General features: G+C 33.8%; 1 pseudogene; it reads right to left on the bottom strand.

The window, feature by feature from the left end:
• Positions 1-7,475: 7,475 nt before the first annotated feature.
• On the bottom strand, positions 7,476-9,231 carry LOC125861379 (zinc finger CCCH domain-containing protein 39-like; annotated as a pseudogene).
• Between the last annotated feature and the right edge of the window lie 447 nt (positions 9,232-9,678).

Below are 9,678 nucleotides of genomic sequence, written 5' to 3'. Positions count from 1 at the left end.
GAATCAAGTTGATTTCTCTCGAACATCAACAAGCATGCAAAATAAGAACAACCCACACTTAAGTCCATTCACTCTCTTGAGCTGAATGTGTGGGATTGGGTTTAAGATTCACTCTCTTGAGCTGAACCCATGTAAACCCAATACCCACAGACCATCAATCAATAAGCTTAGTTTTAAAACCTCTCTATCAAGCAACCCAAAAACACAAGGCTTGAACTGCATTTACAACTATAATTCTTAAATTAAATGACAATTATTGATTAAATTCACTTCTAAATAGCATTTAAACTAACAATTAGCAATACCCATAAACTAGATCAGCCAATAATCACATAATCACACTCCAAGAATTGGGGTTTTAGCTAGACATTATAAAAAGATAAAAATTGTTACCAAATATTGTTTCCATCAACTGGGTAAGATTGATTTCATCTTTACAATGTTCCAAATCGAAGAATCTCAAAGACCCACCTCCAATTTCTCAAAAGTGAAAAACTTCAATTCTTCAAAGCTAAGGAAAAACTAGAGAAAACTCATCTCCCAGTTCAAAACTTAGTAAAAATATGTTCCAAAGAGTAATTCATACTAAACTAAATGTTCAAAAATGTATTTATAGTCACCAAAAGTATGTTGCGAAAAGCCACTCGGCGAAGTAAGTCAGGCTCGCCGATCCACTCGACAAGCCTATATTATAAAATAATAAGTGCACAAGAGATGTATGTTGTAATTACTTGGAATGTACTGAATATTGTGAATGATGCAAGAGTACGACATAATAGCATGATAGGTCTGAAACATGATAATGCAACGACCAAGTAAACATAACATCAATAGAATGATAAGACTCCATAAAACATAGAACAAGGTCATAAAATATTCTTTAAAACATAATCATAGCACAAGTCTTGAAGAAATTCATAAAACTTTATAGGAGATGCCAATAAGAGGCATAAACCATGTGAGATATAACATGGAGTTTAGTGTACTACTCCTACACCAAAAAAAAAGTGTCCTACTTGTCAAGGTAGGCATCATAATCATGAGCTAAAGTAGATCCACTAGTTAATGTCCAATCGGTACATACCTATGGCGGTACATAGTTTAGGGACCTGGATAATCACCACTAGTCCAACTCGATGCTAAATAAACTCCCAACAGAAACATGCAGAAATACAACATATTCATAGTTTTTGGAATGGTAAGAATCAAGTAATACCAGTTCATTCATAAAATATCATAACAATAGCTCCTTTAAAATCATGATTTCATAATATATTCATAAGAGACACTTAGTAGAAAGCATCTAAATCATGATAGTCTTTTCGTACTAAAAAGGGTACTTCCATTGGAAGTAGGCAAATCATATCATTCTTTCATCATACGAGGTTCTTCAATTGGAAGCCTCATTTTTTTTTATAAAATGTCATTGATACTTACAATGAGAAGCATCATTCATTCATAACATCATGCATGCATTTTAGGATAGCTTTGATTATATCATAAAAATACTCATATGTCATGGGTTCATGTAAAATCATTGAGAACATTTAAATATGATCAAATTATGCATAAGAAGATTATTCATGAAAGAACAACTTTACTTCAATTGAACCCATGGAAAAATCATGAACACCATAGTAATTTGGGTAGAAATCACAAGTTGAAACTAGATTTATTTTTGGGACTCAATGGATGAAGAGGAACCATTGATGAACTTCCCACATACCTTTATGGAATCCTAGCTTCAAAATATGAAAATGAGACTTGAAGCTTGAAAACCCCTAGAATCACCTTGAGAGGATCCTTGGAGAAGAAGACTCGAGAGGTTTGGGAGATTGAGAGTGAATGGGAGGGTTTTGAGTCTAAAAAAAGTTGTAGGGATTAGGAATAGTCCAGAAATGACATAGTTTAGGAATTAAATGAGTAGGAAAGGACTCAATTAACCCTAGATAAAAACTATTGAATTGAATCTATGATCCCATGAACATTCTATACTCTCTTCAATGGACCGTATTGGCTGTCTGTCAATTGAGATACTGAAACCTAGAGTGTCTGATCTTCAAACCATGGACCAAGGACCACGACCCATACTCATTTCCATCGTCTGTGCACCCCTTCCATGCAACTCACTTCACTGAAATCCCATCTTTCTAAAGTTCACTTCCATGGGACCCAACTTGTAACACCTCGGAATCTAGTAGACTAAACTAGGGCTAAGTGAGAGGCTAGAGCCAAGGAAGAGGGCTAGGGTAGCCCACTCTTCCCTAGACACTGCCTACCTTCCCACGACCACCACCACGACTCGTGGTGTGGTATGTGGTAGGCCGGACAGTAGCTACTCCAAGGCTGCCCAAAACACCCTCCTCCACACAAGAGCCTTAATGGCTCGTGAAGGCTCCCATTGGCTGTGGGAGTGCTCGTGAAGATGAGATTGTTTTTAGGTAGTTGAAGGGTGGCACCCTAGCTACTAGTCCAAAACCAGGGAGGGCACCACGACTCATGGTAGGGACCACGGCTCGTGGGACCTCAAGTGGTCAGAAGCAGACCACTGTAGCTTAGAGGTTAATTGGTATTTTCTGGTTTTTTATTAAAACAAAGCCATGCCATTTTGCCTAGGTCTACGACCCCTATATAAGTCATTTTAACTCTAAAACTCACCCATTCAAGTCATTATTTCTAAAACCCAAAAGAAAATCAAAGATCTTCCTCTCCAAAATATTTCTCTATCTAGAAACTTGAAGAACAAGAAGGAGATTTAAGCTAGGGTTCAAGAGCAAGCTTACATACTTTAATTGCTTTGGGATTTGACAGTAAGTATGATAGTTTTCATCCATGGATTTCTTTCATTCATGGAGTTCCCAAATTCCTCAATTTCCAAAGGTAGAATTCCCCAATTAAGTTAGGGGTTTCTTCAATTGTCATGGATTCATTTCAAAGTTCATTTAATTGACTGAATTATGATCTCTTATGTATGAATTGATGAAATATGATGATTTTATGATTATTTCCCCATGAACCCATCTAACATTTTCAAGTTGTGAATCATGTGATGTGGGATTTTGACTGAGAAGGAAGAGTTTTATAAAATTGAGAATGTATTACAAGCTTTACATGAATTTATGATGAAATCCATATCTAACCTATGTTTCTAAGTATTGAAGATTGAAAGTAGGTTTTGTACCTCAAGATGTAAATTATGGAATTATGCAATTTTTTACGAAATATATGTATATGCAATTGCTTGGAGATTAAAGTATCAATGATGATGTTGTTGTTGTGTTGTTGAAAGGATATTCTCATAAAACACATACTAGCATGATTGTGAAAGGACATTCTCACATAGTAAGGATTCTTAGGTTGAAAGACTTTCTCACCTAATTGAATCTAAGATTAAAAGTGATCAGGGATGGTGAAAGGTTTTCTCACGCATGGTCTAAAGAGATATCCTAAAGAACTAACTTTGATTGGTTGTCCAAGGACATCTTTCCATCAGACATGAGTTAAGTCAAGACTTAATAACTACTCCATAGGATTTATTTTTAGCACCAAGTGTATATTGATTTGAGATGGAAGCTCTCCTGTAGTAGAGGCCATGTTTGTAGAAGCAATCTCTTGAGATGGAAGCTCTCCCGTAGAAGAGGTCGGGTTCTAGTAAAAATTTCCTTATCCCTTAAACTATGTGTCCCCATAGGTTATTTAGCTAGTGGATCCACCTAAGCTAAGAGTTAATGATTCTACCTTAGGAAAGTAGACCAACTCTTTTCGGTGTGGGAGACACCGGGGGATCATGTTATAGCTCACATGGTCTCGATGTCGGTTAAGGCTAATTCCCACAACAAGATTAATAATGAACTAAACCTACTTCAAGAAGTATCCCGTAGTGTTCAAAGGTTTTAAGGATGATGCTAGCTTGCACTGAATATGATGTTATGACTTATGTTTTCCAACTCTCTCATATGATGTTTTAGCTTTGTTAAATTGCATGTCATGAAATGAAATGAAATGTACCTTTTATCATGTTTTAAATGTTTTATGCATGACTATCATACGTGGTATATTATTTTGTACTAACACATACTCTTGCCTACATTTTTACCAAATATTGGGTTCGACAGTCAGGGTCATCAATTTCGTGGCTAGGAGTTGACTTGCGTTATTTTTCGAGCTTCGATGAGTCCTTATGCTTTGTGGATGGAGTTTTATTGTATTCAGTTTCTTTCATATATTTTTATTTTGACATGATGTATGGGCTATGCCCAAATTTCATTATATTGTAATAGATGTCTATGATAAGACAAAGTGTCTAGACTTTTGTTGTTCTTTTATAAAACTTTTTGGACTTTAAATGTTGTTTTACTCTTATTGTTCTATTTCTTATGTTATGAGGACTATGTGGGTTGTATGGAGTCCTTCGGGGTTCTATATGTCATGTTACATCTAGGGTGTACACATGGGTTGTGACACAACTACGGTCTGTACATCCATCCACGAACCATACTTGTCAACCATGGAATCTAACTTTTGAAACCTCAAGATTCCAACCATGACTTGGCTTCCGAAATCATGGGACCATGCATGACTCTTAGCTTGTAAAGGAAGAAACCTCAGAGTTATGTCAATCTAAGCTTGGGTTTTAGTTGTTTCTTATCAAATTATCTTGGAATGAAGATTTTCTAGGTATTGTCTTTATTTCTTCTTCTATGAGTAGCTAGACCCTCATCTAGGATTGTGTGTGCTAGATGGTGGTGTTAAACCCTAAATGGTATTGATTGATCAACTCCAATATCGATTGTATGGAATGGATCTATTGTTATCTTGAAGTTCTAATCTAAAAATTAGTGGTTGCAGACATTGATTGAGCTTTTTAACATCGTTTTGGCTTGGAAAAGCATAATGGGACTTGTTGAAATTACTCAATGGGTGTTTGGTGTTTTGTTTGAAAGGGTATTGGAGTTTTTAAGAACCCAATGGATATAAACTTGATAGTTAAGGATATTATCAAAGTGTAGCCTAGACCAAGCGTTATCCTTGTATCAATCGATGTTGTTTCGATTAATATATTCATCTTCGAGTTAAAACCCCAATTGTAATGGACATACCCTTAGACCTTTCCAAACTTATTAGACATTATTTGTGTTGATTTCCTATTTTGTTTCTTAATATTGATGAAATTTAACTCAATGTGCTAGTTTGTTTTGAATTATGAAATTGGTAGAAGAAGAATCACAGCTGCCTTTCATGATGGCTATATATTTGGAGCTCAATCAATCTATGCCTATTGAGAACCACATGTTTGGTACTCATACTACACTTTCCACCCTATAGATCATAGTACGATTTATCACCATAGTAGCTATGGATCAGAGACTAGGGGTGAGCTTCTTTTAGATTTGTTCTTCTATCCTTTTGTTTTTTGCTGGACTAGTCTTTATTTTTTGTTTGGGAACTGTTTTCTATATGGTACTTATCTTTTACTTATTTTATGGTTAATAACTGGAGTACCGACTGATATTAGGTTTTGGGAATGTTTATGTATATCTTGACTCTTCTTTTATTTCTTGTATTTGTTTGTTGCTTTAGCCTTCTTCTCTTTCGTGTGATAGTCCGTTACTTCTAGGTCCAGTCTATGGGTTCGGCTTACCTACTAGTGGAATATATGTAGGTGTCATCATGATCAGACATTTTGGGTCGTGACATGCGGCCTACCAAAAGCATGGATAAATGGGCTATTATTTTGTCAATTGACCCATAAAGATCTGGAAATTTCAAATAGTGTTTGGGCTTGTAACTAAAATGAATGTAGACAAAATGAGCATTTATAAATATTGATGTTTCGGTGCCATCATAATTAAACCAAACTGTTAAAAGAAAAGAATAACAAATAAAATAACGGAAAAGAGACAAAAATACCCTTAACCTTTGAGAAATGGTTTGTAAATACCCTTCTTCCACCTTTGGGTCCAAAAATACCCTTAATGTTTGTTTTTTTTTTGGGATAAAATATACCCTTCAAACTAACAAAATTATGGTCAAGTTTTGACTCTTTTAAAAGAGTTGCGTGACATTTTCTAGCTAGTCACAAATTTTAATTTTAAATTAATTATATAGAAACCCACCAATCATTGGAACCCAAAACCCATAGCCGTTTTAAAGAACATTACAATTCTTCATCTCCTTAGAGTCCTTTCTTCTTTATTCAATTTGTTGACTCATTAAAAAAAATATATGAGAAATATTGAATTGTTGAACACTAATTTTGGCTGAAACCGTGTCAATCAAAATAAATAGTATTGCTACACATTCAAAGCATGCACCTGTATATTTGGCTACTTCACTGATTTGAAAGAGAGCGGAATACTAAATTGTTGAAATGTACAGACATTGTTATTGATATTTCTCACAACCAATTGTTGAATCTAACTGCTACTAAGCTGAAATAGAAAAATAATTAATTGTCAATCACCATAAAAGCATAATCATTGCCATAAGCCCATAACATTGGCAGAACTGATTCATCACAAAAACATCAAAATTAGTCATTTTTTAATTTCTTGCGCGCAGAACATCGTAGCAACTACAACATCAAAATATAATGATATGCATAATTGCTTCCATGAACACAACAACTTCAACTTCAAATTGTCTAAAACCAACCCATTTTAACTTTCATCTTTTCAAAATAGTCAGACTAAATGGAGATGCAGACCCAGATAGAAGAGTTCTGATTACCTAAAATGGGTTTGAGTTCTAAAAATTGGGTGCGTTTCTATATAATTAATTTGAAATTAAAACTTGGGACCAATCAGAAATGCCACGTGTCTCTTTTTAAATAGTCAAAACTTGACTCTATTTCTGTTAGTTTGAGGGGTATGTTTGATCCAAGAAACAAACATTAAGGATATTTTTGGACCCATAGGTGAAAGGAGGGTATTTATGAACCATTTCTAGGTATTTTTGACCCTTTTCCAATAAAATAATGACAATCCTTTTTGATAAAGTAAAATAAAGTTANAATTTGTAATTAAAACTTGGGACCAATCAGAAATGCCACGTGTCTCTTTTTAAATAGTCAAAACTTGACTCTAATTCTGTTAGTTTGAGGGGTGTGTTTGATCCAAGAAACAAACATTAAGGATATTTTTTGACCCATAGGTGAAAGGAGGGTATTTATGAACCATTTCTAGGTATTTTTGACCCTTTCCCAATAAAATAATGACAATCCTTTTTGATAAAGTAAAATAAAGTTATGATGTTTCTATGCTTATCTCTATGGAATTCTGATAGATATTACGCTAAAACAAAATAAAATACAGTTTCAAATTTCAAAAGCCAACAGTTTACACATAATGTAAAGAAATGTATAACAAACTAACTATTGAATGATACAACATGAATGTGATCTCCATATTAGTTTATGATCCTTGTAGGGATACGCCCATTTATGTAATGGGGATTGAAAATTGTAAACTGAAAATTCAGCTCTTGGTATTGCTAAATAAGAGATGGGGTGGAACATAGACATCAAGCTAATCTCCATATATGTCAGCGATCTTCTTCGATGGTTTCCACTTCAGGATTTTCTTTACCCCTTTTTCTTCTTTTACTGATGCATTGACCACTGTGTTTGAACCAAGCGGAACAGAGAAGGGACTTGGAGTAATAGGGACAAAATTAGTCAACATAGTCTCTTGCAGCTATGCTAAAAGAAACAACCAACATTAGCAAAATGAGAAGACAAACAAAAAACCTGCAGGAAAGAGCTTATAAGATTCGACTTAAATAGAAAAATTAGAATATGACTCCAAGTAAGCGATCACAAATAAAGTCAATAAATCTCATATTTTACTATAGAAAGTCAAATGGAAAAAAATTAAGATTTAAGAGATATGTAGCTCATGAAGCCCATCATCACATAGACAACGGGAAAGTTACTTTAATGTTAGACCTATAAAAATCAAGATGTAGGCCTGATGTTGTAATCTTTACAATGTTACTTATTTTAAATGTTAGATATGAACAAACATAGAAACTACATATCTAACGTATTTTTACAAAAAATAAGATAGTCATTATTGGAGAACAATAAATAGTTGTGAATGTGCAAAACATCAATAAAAGGACATTGTAACACAACCCATTTTTGGAATACTATATGGGCATAATCCAAACTTATCCAGATTTTCATGTTTAATGAATGAATACAACTGTTGAATAACTATTTTGGGTACAAAAAGATTTTAGATATTGTTTTTTCTTTTCTAATATTACTACTATACATAAAATAAATTATAAGAAGACACTCTCTCTATCTAATTTTATGCAAAATTCTTGTTCTAATTTGAACTATTGCATCTTAAACAAAGAACTTGCATAACAAAAAACATTGCCTCTAGGATCTCAATAAATACCTAGTAATATTCGCCCTTATTTTTTAAAAATAAATATGTAAATGAATTATACAAGATAGAAAATGTGAGAGTTTAAAAGAATTAGCTTACCTGATTTTCCATGAGCAAAGTGACAACGATCACGGAAAGGGCATTGACCTGTTGTCTCCCACTTGATACATATCTTTGTTTTACAGTATATAGGCATCTCAATACGGACAATATCATTTTCATGCTTACTTGTCTCAATCATACTAGGATCACTTATAGTCCTTGTAGTTTTGATACATATTGCAGAAATCTCCCTATCCCTTACTATGTTTGATGTTCATTTCTGAAGGACGTTCATGAAGAAATTTGCACTTATATCCATAAGGACACTTCTCTCCATCATAACATATCTTGCAAATTTTCATCTTATGCATTTTTCCTTGATCCTCATTCAACTTCGTATCCTTTACACATATTAGATCCTGCCAATTTGGAGGAGGCTTCCGCAAATCTTCAACACCATGATAAAATGTACAATTTTTCCCATTCTTGCAAGTTTCTTTCAAGAACACAGCACACATGCGGGTTTTATAAAATATATGACTTGTCCCTTTGCTTTCTTGAAGATTTGGTGAGTTCATTCCGGGTATAATAGTAGGAATGTTGCAGAATTTGGTAAGTTGCTATCGGAATCCGTCATTCTCTTGAAAGAAGGTGCAGGCTCAAACTGACAATAGGACTCAAAAATATCATGGTTCATTGGAGAATTAGGCCAAACACCTCCAGCATCACCACGGGCAAATGGCATTGGCATAAAGTGTAGAGGAGAAGGTAGTTGATCAGAAAAACTCATATTCCTTTTTCTGATGCTGATTGTTTAAATGAAATCTGATTCTATTATTTCTTGTCTCTAAAAAAAGTAAATAATGATTCAAACTTTTAATAGAAAATAGAGAAACTAATAAAATATAAATCATTGACAATTAGGAAAAAGGAGAATAAGTAAAATCAATAATAACTAACACATGACAGAAAAATAGAGATACTATTGAAATAATAGAATACTGTAAAGGTAAACATTAATGACTAAAACATACATTCGTAAACAACAACAAAATACCTAGTGTAACATTATATGTATTTTCTAGAAATGATAGGACGTACGCAAACCTTTACATTTTATTTGAGGGGTATAGAGGTTGTTTACAGAAGACTATCAGCTTAAAAAAGACTTTTCAAAGTAGAATTGCAATGATGATTTTTAAACAAGAGTTCATAGAAACAAAGAAAGAACAATCAC

Source organism: Solanum stenotomum, chromosome 4, assembly GCF_019186545.1.
Source record: "Solanum stenotomum isolate F172 chromosome 4, ASM1918654v1, whole genome shotgun sequence".
NCBI lineage: Eukaryota > Viridiplantae > Streptophyta > Magnoliopsida > Solanales > Solanaceae > Solanum > Solanum stenotomum.
This window is presented reverse-complemented; position numbering and strand designations above follow the sequence as displayed.